A 15243-nucleotide genomic window follows, 5' to 3' on the forward strand; every position below is an offset into this window, starting at 1 on the left:
GCTCTCTGCACCGGAAAGAAAAGAAACAACTAAACAATTTCTTAAATCAGCCGGCACCTAGTAGGGTTCTCACCTTGAACTTTTGTTTGTGAGGCGTCTTGCTTCATCTGGTGCCTGCAGGAGCTCCTCCCCTGCAAGGACGTCTGCAATCCCGCTGGAATTCCGCAGGCAGGTGCCGGCAGCGCACGGAGCGCGCACTGCGGAGCTGCCTCCTGAGGTGGCACTGCCAGGTACCTGCTACACAAGGTGTCTGTGGTGCACCAACTAACTGCTAAATGCAAGCTTTAAAATAACAGCTCTCCAGCAACCCGATCTTTATTTTGCATTTCATTCCTATGGGAGAAATGAGATCAAAATAGCAATCCTAAAGTGACGGTGTAAGGAAAGAAACTCTTTTGTGTTTAGAGATGGCACATGGTACTGCAACATATCAGAAGTTTTAAAGCTTCCCCCAGCAAGTATTGATGTGGATCAGAAACTAAATACAGATGTCAGCAAAATGCAACAATCCACTGGAAATTCACAAAGCAGCTTCCATACCAAATCTTGACACAGGAAAAAAAGACTGGCATGGGGTCGGTCTGTTGAGAGGAACAGGTGTGTTTGGTTTTTGGTTTTGTCGGGGTTTGTTTTTTTTTCAGATGTAGATCTCTGCTGCACTGAGGTTTTTATGTTTTTTTTAATAATCTCTAAAATTCAGGCTGCTGGAGTAGCTGTTTACAAGTTACACAGAGCAGGTCAGACCTGGTGATCCAAAGGTGAACACATGAGGGGATTAGTCTTGATACTCACATGAAAGCCACATTCCAAGATTTTTGGAAATCCAAGCTATTCACGATTATTTGTTGTTCTTCTCCACATTTTCAGAAAGTCACCATTCAATATTCTGATTCTAAATTCAAACTAAATAAAACAATTTATTTTTTTTACTTTTTCAGGGAAGAAAAGAAAGAGAAGTAGATAAGACATCCATAAGATTTAATGGCATAATGGTAACTCTATTAGGAGAGCAAAATTAATTTCAGTTTCCCTGAGGTATCTTATTTTAATTAACAAATTCATGATCCTGCTCTATTAATTAGCATACTGGAAGAATAATAAGTTTTAGATGAGCTTAGTTCTGATAAAGCTTTTCATCCCCTAAAAAAAATAATAAAAGGAATTAAGAATCTCAATCCAATTTGTTTTCTATACTTAGTATCAATGTTTTAAAATTCTACCCAATAATACAGCACAAATATTAGTGTTTTCTTTTAATGTGAAAATGTTTTTGTTTTACATTTATGGTACTTATGACATTCTACCTACTGAAGGGGTGGTGGTGGCCCACTAGGAAAAGTAATCCTTGTAGGATTCAAATTTTATTTTTCATATTGTTTCCTACTGATAACCAATAGGGGAAACATAGAATTCATTACAATATTTGTCTACAGTGGATTTACATACAGAACATTTACATACAGTAACAGTTACCTATTAGCATCCCAGCTGGGTCAAATAAGATCCTAGGAACTTATCTGGGACACCAAGCTATACAGTAAGTGCTTTGTGCCTCAGTTGGCCTGGACCATTCAGTGGTCACCGAGTAGCTGCTTTACTACTGGTCCAATCACTCATTTTTATAGACATGTTCATGGATTAGTCTGCTTAAAGCAGATCTGGAAACCTGATTCTTTTTTCTCAGGTTTGTTTTATATTCTTGTCCACCTGTATCACAGGTTAATTACTGGCAAAGGGAAAAAAAAAAAAACCAACAAAACAACCAAAACGCACAAGTTTTTCAATTTGTTTTTGATCCCCAAAGCAACAAATCCATACTTTTGATTCCTGGAAAACACTTTGCAGATTTCCTGTTATGCGAAGTAAAAGGAAGGGGAAAATGTTAGCAAATTGCCAATGGCTTAGGTAAGCAAAAAAAGCTAAGGAGAAAACTTGTGCGTACATGAAAACGTAGAGATGCTCAGAACTTCAGAACTGCTTGTCCTGCAAAGACAGGCTGCTTCTTTGACCCAGCACCATCTGCAAAACAAATGAGAGCAAAAGAGAACACTAGGAGGTTGCGTGCGCGCAATTTTTCTAATTAGTATGTCTTGACAGCATTTTGCTTACATATTTCAAACTCCTAGGCTGACTATTTTCAATGCTTTACTGAAGTACAGATGCCAAAACAGTTGCCATGTAGCAGAAAGACAAATATCAAAAACAGAGTTTGTCAAGAGCTGAACAACTCAAAAATACATGTCGTAATGGAAAAGCCATGTGAACTTCCCTACCACATCTGCCAGCCCCATGGCTGCAGAGCTCCTCTCTCCTCCAGCAGTCACAGAGAGGGAAATGGCAGGAGCTGCTCTATTCCCATAAGAAGATGCTCTGGTAGGAAGCTGGTCCTGCTGGCTCTCCATCTCAGCTCCCTTAGGATAGATCCATTCTGTTGCATATCCCACGAGATCCCACAGTGACACCCTGGTGCTACCCTGCTTCTGATGTATGCAGGAAAATGACAGATATTGTCTCAGATATTGTCTCTAAAGACTTTAAGACCATGAACGGTTCATTGTCATAGACAACAATGTCTTGCAAGGCTGTCTAAACACTTCAGCTTTGTTTGCTTTATTCTTATTTTTATCTCCTTTTCATCTCCATGTGGTCCATCGAGGAAGCCTAATTAGCATGTCCCTCTCATATCTTTGTTTTTTCTTCAGGCACCTAATAGCAATTATTGTCTGTGTTTATCTCCTACTGTTTATGTCCCAGGCATGTTAAGGAAGGATGATTGTCAGCAAAATGATTAACACGCCTTATCACCACTTGATTATGTGTCTTTTAGAAAGGCTTTGTAATGTGTTTGGTAGTTTACTTAGAAAAATATAGAAGTTTAGAGAAACTTTCCTCTCCACACAAGAAAACAGAGCAGTGCTTTCGGAGATTCATTGTTCTAAAGATTTATCTTCGCAGAAGAATATGAATCATGAAAGACTGAGACCACAGAAGCAGGGAATATCCTTATTTCATATTTTACGTTTTTTAATTAGGGTTTCAACATCTCAGGATTGGTATTTTTTCTGTAATGAGGATTGGCACAGATAGATTTTTTAAAAGGCAGTTTTTCATTAATAGGAGTACTAAATTAATGCTTAATAATAGACTAGACAACATCTTTAATTAGCCTGTGCTTGCCAGCTCTCATCCTTATTGTATATCAGGTAATACAATACCAGATGCAGAACTCCAGGTTCCAGATTTGTTCAGAAGAATGGGAAGTAAAAGAAGAATCCCCCTCCTCCTAAACACACACATACACACCATTTTATGTGGTAATTATATTATTTTACCCTAATACTTACAGTTTGAATACGGTAGAAAGACGGGGAGAGACTTAGCGTGCCAAAACCAGAAAATTTTATTAACTACAGCAGCAAGAAATGAGAATAATGAAATACTGGAAGAAGTTTATTCCAGCATAATAGTTTGTTCTGGTGACTGCTATGTGGCCTCTATACACACACACTCACACATATATATATATATGCATATATATGTGTGTGTGTGTGTGTATATATATATACACACACACACACACACACATACAGAACTATACATTACGTTTTATGGACTCCAACATTTGGTTAATGGTTACTAAATCTGGCATTTACAGAGACATTAGGAAAGATGGTATTTATTTGCAGTTTTATTTCCCTCAGAGTGAAACATGGAATCCATACAGCTGTACAATGAAGATGATTAGAATTGCCAGAAATGAAGGCCTCCTGGGAAAAAAAAAATATCAATAGCATAGTTTAACTACATGAACCATAATTGCATTATTAGCTCTGCTGTGCTCTACCACAGGAAAGCTAATGACATGATTCTAAAGAAGCTTTATAGATTAGAGAAAACTATATAACCTCTTGCTCTCCCATTGACAGCACAACACATTTGAGATCCCTGTCATTAAGGGAAGGAAAACTGTCTCATTTTTCACAAACCCTCTGAATATGTCTTTTCGTGGATTTTAAACTTTAACCATATATATGCCCATGGACCAGTAGCTGAAATAACAAATAACCACTCGTACAACCTTAGCTGGGGCAGCTTTAGCTGTGAAATGTATTTTCCATCCCAGTCCAATACATAAATGAGCGTTGCAGAAAGAGTCATTCCCTGCTCCAGGTATGGGCTTGGCAGCAACTGGAAGGCAACAAGAGGATTATTATCATAATAATTACTATATTATATTATTATACATTATTACTGTCATATTATCATAAACTGTCAGTGAAGCTAAATGTCTGGGGTTTTTAAGAGTTGCAATTTTTTAATCTAACTGTTTAATCAGTCTGACTACAGTTTACTAGCAGGAGTCCATTTTAAAAGCAGAAGACCAAAGCGATTTTCATTATGTTCTGGCAACAAGCAACAGCTATTGCCGGTGAGTGACTCCCACTTTGTCCTTGTATTTTGCCCTGCCTCCGAGCCCCCAGGTTGCAAAGACATAAATATATGATAACCATGACTTCTTCAGTAATTACTGAAACAGAAATGCGTAATCAACGTTATTAAACCTTGAAACACAAAACTACCCAAGACGTAATCTTCAAACATTGGGCCTTGGAGACGTCTCCTCCATCACACGACAACAAAGCCAACTTGCTCAAATGTTAAACTGGTACACATTTGTTCCAGGCCTCCTTGGAGACCTGCAACAACCCTCAGGGATTTTTTCTCATTTTACGTGCGCATTGGCAGGCACCTGTGGGTCTCCTCTGAGCTTTCCACCATACAAGGATCAGCCATTTGTTTTTGCACTGGTAAGGCTTAGAAGTGAATTTGTGAGCTCTGTGGGAACCGAAAGAGAGCCAGCCCTGGTCTGTTTCCCAATCCACAGCTCAAAGGTGGGCATGCATAATTCATTCAATCCAGTGTAGGTGCTGGACCACTTCAGCACTCTCCATGGAGCTCCCTGGGCATGCAGGGCAGGGCAGGGCAGGGCAGGGCAGGGCAGGGCAGGGCGGGGCGGGGCAGGGCGGGGCAGGGCGGGGCAGGGCGGGGCAGGGCAGAGCGGGGCGGGGCAGGGCGGAGCGGGGCGGGGCAGGGCGGGGCAGAGCAGGGCAGGGCGGGGCAGGGCGGGGCAGAGCGGGGCGGGGCAGGGCGGGGCAGGGTGGGGCAGGGCGGGGCAGCCAGGCCGGGCACTGCCCTCACCCCACAGGGCTGGGAGGGGCAGCTTCTGCCCTCCCCGGCACCATGAGACCATAAAGGGACGCCGGGCGCAAGAGGGAAGGCTTGCCTTTAGATGGGACATGGGGTAGCAGGGTAAAAAACGAGCAGCAATTTATCAGCAAAACGTCCCGTCGTTATTCACACATTATCTCCTGCACAATTTACTGCTGGGGTGACTCCCCGCTCTGCAGACCTGCCGTGCCCAGGCTGCCGGCAAGGGCCGGCTCTCTGAAGGGCTCCCAGCAGGCGGAACGAAACCCTCCAGCAAGGAATTACTGAGGGCCCGTTCCGTCGGATCCGCCCGGCTGGGCCATGAGAGCCTCCCGTGCGGAGCTGCTGTCCCCGCTGCCGGCGCTGCGGCGGTGCCTGTGTCCCCGTGTCCCCATGTATGTCCCCGTGTCCCCGTGTATGTCCCCATGTATGTCCCCATGTATGTCCCCATGTATGTCCCCGTGTCCCCATGTATGTCCCCGTGTATGTCCCCGTGTATGTCCCCATGTGTGTCCCCACGTCCCCATGCGCGGGAGGATGTTGCCATCCAGCGGCCGCTCCCTCAGTTACACAGCGCTTCCCTCCGGGCCGCTCCGGGATCGTTCCCACCCTGAGCTCCCTGCTGAGCGACTGCAGCAGCTCGGCGCTTCTACATTACTCAAAACCACTTTTGATCCCAATTGTTTTGAATCTCCAAAAAGGAGGAGGACATTTAAAGTATCTAAATTAACGGTATCTGACCTATTTATCAATAAAATCCAACCAGGTATTTTTTTTTTCCTCTCTAGCTAAAGAGTGTAACATAATTCTGATTCTGCTAAGAGAAGGTATGCAGGAAAGCATTGCCCTTAAAGCTGTGGTAAATACTGCCTTACAAACCATAGGGGGCATTATGTTACCATGGTTTGTTCTTCTCATTTATCAATTTAAAATTATGTTCTGCTATTGTCATATTCATCCAACTCTCAAAATCCCCGTCTTTACACCAATGTAAGAAATAAACACAGAAAAATATGTTCTACATAATTTGCTGTTTCAAAAGTCCTTTCAGGATGTTCAAAGCATGGGATATGTGTGTTTTTATCTGCATTTTCATTGAGATCCATTTACACGCTCTGAAATGTGCAGATTAATCTGCAAAGTGTCATAAATCTGTTACTGAGTGAATGTACAAAGCAAGGGACTAACCTTCAGGAAGAGATGAGAAAGGCCATTGAACAGTCCTGGGCTCTGCAGAGCATGGAAGTATTCCTTCATTGTTTACTGGAGCGGAAATGCAACTGCAGCTTGCACAAACAAGCAGGTCTCTAAAACAGTGGGTTCCACAAACCTTTCCCAGTGTGCGCCCCAGTTCAGCTCCCACAGCCAGTGCCTGGGTCCACGGAGGGAGGGTTAAGGGCTCGTGGCTATAGGTGTGCTCCCGAAGCATAATTCATAACCTTCCCATGCTTTCTGCAGTAAGGGCGTTTGAGGATCCTGCAAACAGCAGAAATAAAGGTAATTCCAATAATTTTTACTTACAGGAATTATCTTTCAGGAAGCCTTTAAAGCATACAAGTCACTGTGATTTAACCCAAATTTAGGTTAAAAAAGCAGGTATTAATTAGCAGGCTTTGTGTTGAATTTAAACTTATTTTAAACTTTAGTATGACAGGAAAAGGTTAATTGAAGAACAGGTCCTCCTCTTGTTTCCTTTAAGAAATATGGGGGGGGGAAGGCATCTTTTGTAGATTGTTTCAACAAAAAATATTTAGACCACTTCAGAACAAATACCAACCTCTCAGGGTAAGATTTGATACCCCCTATGGTATCAGGAGGTCTGCCTAGTTCCTTGTTCAAATAAAGGCTTGCCAAAAAAAAAAAAAAAAAAAAAAAAAAAAAAAAAAAAAAAAAAAAAAAAGGAGTAATGGACAAAACCTAAACATTAGATTGTAAAATGGCACTGAGGCTCCGGTTTTGCAAGGGAAAAAAAAATTAAATATCAGCCATGATTATTAAGAATATTTAGGAAATTTCAAGTTTTTAGTATTCATAAAAATACTGCTTATTGTAAACTGCGATCCTGAGAAGGATAATATAATGAGAAAGGCAGGAACATTTTGTGGTAAAATGTATTTTTCTGAACCATTTCTAGGAACAAACTAACAATTTGTTTCTATGGTGGTTCTCCAGAACTGCGCTCTGTGTTTAATTCTGAAAGAGCTGGCAGTGCGTCACACCACCCAGTTTCTCTCCCGTTCCTTTCAGCACAGAGATCCCTCAGATGCAGAAAGGATGCACTGATCATCCTTGGTCTCACATCACATCTCAGCCACAAAATGCTGGCAAAAAGCTTCTGCTGAAGAGAACAGAGCCAGCTGCACCTTCCTGACATCAAACAGTGCCTGAAATCTCCAATAGACAGAAGGTGTGGGTACTGAGAGCGGTGACCACGGCTTTGGACGGCTCACAACACAAACCAGTAACGCAGCACTGAACAAGCAGCAGCAGACCGGCTCCAGCACAGGAAGAGTGCCAGCTCCAGGAGCATTGGGAAAGTGCTGCTTGTGCTGCACAAAGACACAGGTGACTGAACAAGGGGAGAGCTCAGTGCTCCTGACACCTACAGAAACACCATCCTGAGAGAGAAAGGGAGACGGGGCCATCTGATGTTACCGTATTAGTAGAATACTTGCACAATTACAGAGAGCCTGTGACTGCTGCGTACAGCGTCCACACCACGCGCTGCAGGATGAGATTTATCCAGAGGTTTCCCATTCCTCTGAATGTAAAGCAGGAGGGGGTGGGCCCCTGGCATCCCATAAAATGGCAGACACTTCAAGCAACTACCGTGCCCTAGGCCCCCGTTTTAATTTTGGAGAAAGGATATGGACTCATCTAGTGCCAGTTTTAGGCTTGTATTCTTAATTTTCAGAGATGGCACAGGATGAATAGGAGATGGAGCAAGGAACTCAGAGTTCCTAGGACTGTTGGCTATACAGACCCGGCTTCTGGGATTTTCCCTAAAGATGTATTCCCTATTGAGTGTTTTTTACAGGAGATGGTAAGGAGAGCTGTGCCATTTTAAATTCAGGATTCTAAAATACCAGCAAGTGCAAAGACAACTGTTGGTAGTTTGAAATAATAATACATGTCTACAAAAGCCTTCTTTGTTATTTTATTTATGCCTCAATTATATTACTTCTAAAAACACAGTTTGGAAAGAAGGGCACAGCTCAGTGCATATCCTTTCACCTCCTTCATGCATATGAGTACACAAAATTCACCTCAGGGTCAGAAATCAAATGGTTATTATGGCTTCAGAAGGAACATCACACATGCCGTGCTCTGTGGTATCTCACAATACAGTCTCTTCATCTCCTCAGTTACCATCCACTCTTTATTAATAAGCAGTGAGCTCAAAACAGAACAAAGCTTTAATCCTATACTTCTTTTGAGCAGGATGGTGTGCTATCCTCACTTGTTACAGCCTTCTCTTAGTGATATCCACATACCATATACTTACAGCGATATTTACTTTATTTTCATTTCCATTTAAGAGTATATTTTTCACGCTTTCCCTAGTGTATTTTAATCACTTGTTGAGCAATGCTATCACAGTCTGACTGCCTAGGTCTTACCATGCTTGGTGAGCTGCCAGAGCTTCCAGCAGTAACAAAAGCCAGTTGCAGCCATTCCTATTATTCTCGCTGCCACTAGGAAAAGCTGGCAGACTCCCTTTGTCACTTCTGCAGCTGGGTGGCATTTATGAGGTGTGTTTCATGTTTTCACTTGCATCAAAGAGAAGCACAAAACTATAATTTTAATTGGAGTGATCATAGGTATCATTCTTGCCAGTGTATATTACATTAAGTTAATGAACTCTGGGAGATACACTTGAACACATCATCACCATCAGCCCAATTCATTACAAACCTTATGCTTCATTTACATGGGTTCCTGGGTTATTTTACTGAGGATGGGGAATATGCATCCTCTCTTAGCAGCTCAACTTTTTTTTTCTCCCACTCACAAGTTATTACTTCTGACAGACAGTCTGAAGTGATAGGGGAACCAAAGAAGCATAAAAAGAATATACAGTACCCTAAATCAGTACTATACATTCAGGATTGCATGCATATGAAGGAGGCATAAAATAAGGTTTTGCAAAGCTGTTCTCTTTGGTTTGGGGTTTTTTTGGGGGGAGGGGAAGGTTTGTTTGGTTTTGGGTATTCTCATCCTTTAAATTGTATATTTGTCATGGAAGACTGCGGCAGCTTCTCCTACCATTCAACAGGACTCTGCAATTGTGCTTTCCAGCAGACACCATGCTCAGGAGGGAGGGCTCCTACCTTGCAGCTTTTAGTTCTTGTTTCCTCCCTGCCCCTTTCTCCTTAAGGCTCAGCTTGATTTAAAAAGAAAATAATCACAGCTGGTTTAGAGTTAAAATTAGCTTGAAGGAAAATGGAGCAGCTCAAAAAGAAAAAAAAAAAAAAAAAAAAAAAACGCAGAAAAGTCACCCTCCCTACAACTTTGTCTGAACAATCACTTCCATGAGCTGACTAAGGAACTCTCCCATCTCATTTCACTGTTGCGCCATATATAGGAAGCTGAATGCAAACACACCTGTGTATTCTTATTTACTGTAGCTGAGACTGTTACTGCTTTAGAGCTTGGTGTAAGGCCATTCCAGGGACAGGGGCAATGCTCTTTCTCTACCTGCTGCTTTTCCTTGGAGTTGTCAACCAGTCCATCTAAAAACTCGTTGCTCTTGCATAACTCATTTCTTTATTTCATGCATTTTTCTTTTTTTATGAAGCCAGAAAACAGCAAAGACCTTGTAGCTTTCATAATTTTTACATATGCTTGTTAAAAGTGAGCGTTTAAAAAAATTCAACTGTGGAGTAACTCACAGCTCCAAGAGCAAATTTTTAGAAAGAGCAGTTCCAGGGAAGCATGCACAAAGTATAAACCCCTGAAATTTCAAGGTCTCTTTCATCAGAAAGCCTGACTTAAGCCCGTGGTGTGACAGAATTAGCAGGTAGCCCATGCAGTACTCCTTAGTAAATCTGTCTGGGAAGATGATGAGTAGAACATACAGATCCTGATGACAGCATGCATCTACTAACTAGCTCACATGTTAACTAAAGCTGGCAACTGTAAATCAGCCAAAGAATATTTTGTCCCCAAAACTAACGATTTTTCCTTCTAGTTTTGTCAACTTGGGCACTGTCTTCAGATATGCACATACCCATGTGATATCACCTTCTCTTCATTAGCCATTAATACATTAAAAATGGACAATTGTAATTAACATCATCAAAATTCCCATTACAGTACGGATCACATCTCGCTGTTCTAAGGATGAACAAACTGCAAAACCCACCAGCATTAAAAGACCTCAAGCTCTTATCACAACTCCCAAGCTACACAAAAGCTGAAATTCGTCATGGGAGAAAAGTGCATTCTCTGGTGGAGAGCAGTGCAGCCTGTAATGCTGCAGTGCTGCGAGCACATGTCTGTGCCCATGCAGGGGGTATTCCCAGGCTGCAAGGGCTGCTGCTGGAGGGAAGTGCTGTACAGAACCCTGAGACACGGGAATGAACGCCAGAGACAATGGGACAATACCCACATCTCAGCTGCTGCCATGTGCTCTGTCATCCTGAAAGTGACTCAGGCAATCTCAAAGATTTCAGCATATTTTGACTTCTGTTAATCTCACCAGTGAGGCAGCACCAACGTTTAATTCTAAAAAAATTCTTATGTATCTCCCCACTCTTGCCCCCTTTGCAAGTTTTCCACAATGAGAATATGAGAATATTACTTGGTTGTAAGAGAGTGGGTGGATAAGAGTAAAAAAAAATATTAAAATGGATGATGTGAATAATTAAAACCACTTTTCTATCTACTGAAGGAACAGAAAGCACAAAGATGAAAGTGAGGTCGCTTGTTTTATGAGTCGCCTGGCCTATCAATACCATCCGTCAGCAGCAACTGTATAAACACTTCCCCTCAGCAAAGCCTTTGTAGAGCCACCTGCACCCTGATCCAGACTGAACCTCGGTGACACTTTAAACATTCTCATGAGAAGTTTTCTTCATCCAGCGAGTACAACATACTGCATGGCTGAGCAAATTACTGGAACATATGAGTGGTAGTTTAGGATTTTCAAGTAGGGATTTGAGTTGTTGGGAGTTTTTCTAACCAGTGCTGCTTTTTAACATTTGAAACCCCATATTTATTTCTATCCATGCCCCGAACAGATTTGACAAAACTTTTGCATGCTCTGCAGCTTGATTCACAACTGCCAAATTCCCCAACCACTGCAAATCAGTTTAGCAGCAATGAACTCAACGGAGAGAGGTGAATTCAATCTAGCTAAGGATTTAGCTATTTCATTTTAAAGCAAAAAAGGAGGCTTCTTGAGCAGTTATTTATTATTGGGCTATCAGGTTTATTTGGTTTTTGCAATCTTTGACAGAATCATAAGAGTGAATTGTCACTGCAGTAAGCAGGGGGTTATACATACAATTCTCATTAACAGTAGTATTTTTCTGGGGATTTTGCAATGCCAGTGCCACCTAATCAGTCCTAGCTTTCATGCTTGTGCATGCTCAAAGCAGAAGGAATAGGACTTAAGAAGGTGAAGTGAATTACTATGCCCAAAAAAATCCCATCCTGATTTCATCACTGAACTTCACAATCCCCAAGCAACGTGAACCATGATACGTAACGACATTTTACACTGAATTCAAAGCAGTCATTACCTTAACCAATCTGCTCTCAAGTCTCCAGGTTTGCTCTATGGAATGTTTCCTTAATATAGACTTTCATATAAAAAGTCTATTTTGGAATTCTATTAGAAAGTCCATCTTTATATTAAACTTCTGCCAAAAGAACATTTATTTATTAAATATACTATTTACTCTTCTGTTTAGCTGGAAATCAGCAGGTGTTTTTCAATTTCTTCAATGATCAAAAAACAATAACCCGCAACTGCTTTAGTGCATGTGAATAAAAGGGAAAAAATCACATTGCTTCAGTCTCCTCCTCATATTTTTTCCAGGGTGTTACTTAATTTTAATGCTCCATTTTCAAATTTTGTAGTGGTTGTCTAGAACCAGGGTAATTCAGTGTACAAAGGAAGAACAGAAATGAGAGCTGTGGCAGGAGTGATGTAAGAAGTATTTCCTGCTAGCATTTTTACTTTCCTCTCTGCCCAGTCATACATATGGATAGTGGTGCTGTGGATTCACAAACATTCAACTTTTCCTCTTACACAATACTGGCAAATTCCTCACCAAAACCTTTCAATCAACTGGTTCTCAGGTACTAAATAGTATTGTCATTGATAGATCTTCAAAGTAGGTGAGATTAAAATACCAAGAGAGACACTGGGACATAGAGGGGACAGAAACCAAGAGAACACAGGCAGATCTACCAGGATTTCATGTGAAACTTCCAGTATTTCTTTATCTCAGTCATGAGACAGCGTTCATTAGTCAGTTCTCTCTTTGTCATCAAGACTGTGAGAAGGAACAAAACAAGCGGAACCAAGCTGTGAAAACAATGATTCAGAATCAGTTTTGGCAAAGGAAAAGGCAAAATATCTTCACCTGCCCTGAAAATGAAATAAGCAACGAAGTATGGCATCAAAATTCTGTAAATGAGATCTGTTAAGTATGATAGAGACTGCTGAAGTCTCAAGAAGCAGACAAAATGTTTGATAACACATCTTTGGCTTCCTAAAAAGGTGTAGTTTCACTGAAATTGAAATATTTCAAACAAAACTTGCACAAAGTGTTACGCAGTACATCCCATATATTTCCCTAGGAAATATTAAAGGAGTAAAGGGGGTTGAAGCATAAAGAGCATGACAGAAAACTTGTTTTTCCAGTAAAAGACAAAGGAATTCATTGCCAATACAGTGAGATTATGAAGCTCCACAGTGACTAGTTAGGCAACTCTATGAGCCTTGCCTACACAAAACTTTTAGTGCAGTAACCACCTAATAATTCATTGATAGATGTGTCAAAAAACAAACAAACCCAAACCCAAACCCCCCTATAGGCAGAATATGTTAAGTCTCCTCATAAATCAGTAATTATCTTTCTCAGTGCACTTCCCAGAACAGAAGAGCATTACTGGAAGCAGTGGCTAAGCAAATACCTCACATTCTGGCCTCTTTCTGACCTTAACTAAAGCATAATACAGCATAACAGTTTTTTGTTGAGTGGTTTTTTGGTGGTGTTTTGTTTTTGTGGGGTTTTTTTTGTTTGTTTTGTTTTTGTTGGGTTTTTTTGGTTTTGTTTTTGTTTTTTTTTTTAAGATCTTTTGCTTGCAAAAATACTGTGAGAGTAGCTCATTCAAGTTTAGAACAGCTCGTATTTTATCATGAGCAGTGGCCATCTCTTGATCCGGGGCTCACACATGGAGAGAGAGCCTGGATTGTTCTGCTCTGGGGGGAGATGGCAGAAGCAGCACTGGCTCCAGAGGGATATTTTCCTGCAAAACCTATTCTTAAATTTCCACTGCAGAGCTGAGGAGTGCTCAAAATCTTATGTACTTCTAATGAAATAAAATAAGCATCAGGGAAAAGCACTGAAATATATTTTTAAACCAGAATGAATTCAAAGGTGCTGCTGTCAAGATCATACACCACACAATACAGAAATGTGTCTTAACTGATCACATCCCACTGTAGTATAAAATAATTTTGAAAAGGCACCTTTTTCTGTCACCTTGTCTGACAAGCTTTGTGTATTTTATTTGTATGCAAGTGAATGGCAGTTTATTGTGTCCCAGGGGATGAAGTATTAATGATCATTTGCTCCCTGCTGGGTGGCCTGTCATAATTTTGAAGAAAGACTGACAGAAGTAACAACCAATCAGTCTGGTAATACTCACCTGACACTGGCCGCTCAGCCCCTTTTAACCAAGGTAGTTTGCCAAATCCTTAGGTAATTTTCATTTTAAAAACACAATTTTTGATAGCGTCTGCCAATTGCTAGATAGGAGCAGACTAAACAAACTGTACATTTCTTTTGTGCAGCTGTCAGACTTCTATCTCAGCAGGTGTTTTCTGGAAAAAAAGACTTCCAATCTGAAAGCCCATTTTGGTCAGCAAGAATCAATCTTTAAACATTTGGCAATTTGTTATATCAATATCTTAACACGGTGAATTCCTTGCAGCATATAAGAATTAAATCCAGTTCTGACAAGTAAATAGAAGGCAGATTTTTTTTAAATGATAGTACAAAGTCAAGTGTCAAAAAAAATCCCACAGATTTGTACAATGTGTTGTCATTCATTTCTCTCTTCTCTGCAATGCTGCCTGCTTCATTTTACCTTGAGGCTTGTGGAAAAACCCAGATAAAGACAGTTGTTACCAACTCTGACATGGAAATAACCCTACATTTTATTAGTCATTTTATATCCTACAGCCTCCCAGTAGATGCACTCTGAGCTATTAAAAAAAGTTTCAAGGAAATTATTTCTGAGTGTTTGCTGAGCACAAGGTACAGATGATTATGTAGAAGATTAGCAGGTGTTGGTATAGACAGGGAGGTGACATGTCCCTCACAAAAAGAGCTGTGCTCCTTTCCAAGCAACTCCATGTTATTCCTGTTCACACTGAAACAATATGGAGTCCCAATACCCCTACAATCTGTCTGAACGCTAAATACTGATATTGTTGATCTTGGTGAAGAACCAATATTGGGGAGGAGGGAAATTTAAATATATATATATATATGTATATGTGTGTGTGTATATATATGTGTGTGTATATATATATATATATATATATCAGTGACAGGTGCACATCAGCTTGAGGCAAACCCTGCCTCGTGGGTGACAGATAGGTTGTGACAAGGTGTGACACGGCTGATGGACCCTACCTGGAGGAAGCAGCATCTCCCCCCCTTCCCAGGGCGTGCTTCTGGGACCTAACGACAGGCAATATCACTCAGGTGTTGCAGCAATAACATTTTGATGGAAATTAAATAGATACATTGCATCAAAGACATTTGTATAAATGGCATAAGAAAGGGAAAG

General features: G+C 41.0%; 1 protein-coding gene across 2 annotated transcripts in view; it reads right to left on the reverse strand.

Moving 5' to 3' along the window:
- The window catches only part of LOC120757431 (phospholipid scramblase family member 5), a 72266-nt gene that overhangs the window by 16079 nt on the left and 40944 nt on the right, over positions 1 to 15243 (reverse strand). For both annotated transcript variants that reach the window (XM_058421922.1, XM_058421921.1), the window contains exons 2-6: positions 6397 to 6684; positions 4079 to 4188; positions 1943 to 2019; positions 793 to 903; positions 74 to 333 (exon numbers count right to left, since the gene is read on the reverse strand). The gene's annotated coding sequence lies outside the window, so the exon portion shown is untranslated. The remainder of the gene's footprint in view (positions 1 to 73; positions 334 to 792; positions 904 to 1942; positions 2020 to 4078; positions 4189 to 6396; positions 6685 to 15243) is intronic.

The sequence above is a fragment of the Hirundo rustica genome, chromosome 10 (genome assembly GCF_015227805.2).
Source record: "Hirundo rustica isolate bHirRus1 chromosome 10, bHirRus1.pri.v3, whole genome shotgun sequence".
Lineage (NCBI taxonomy): Eukaryota > Metazoa > Chordata > Aves > Passeriformes > Hirundinidae > Hirundo > Hirundo rustica.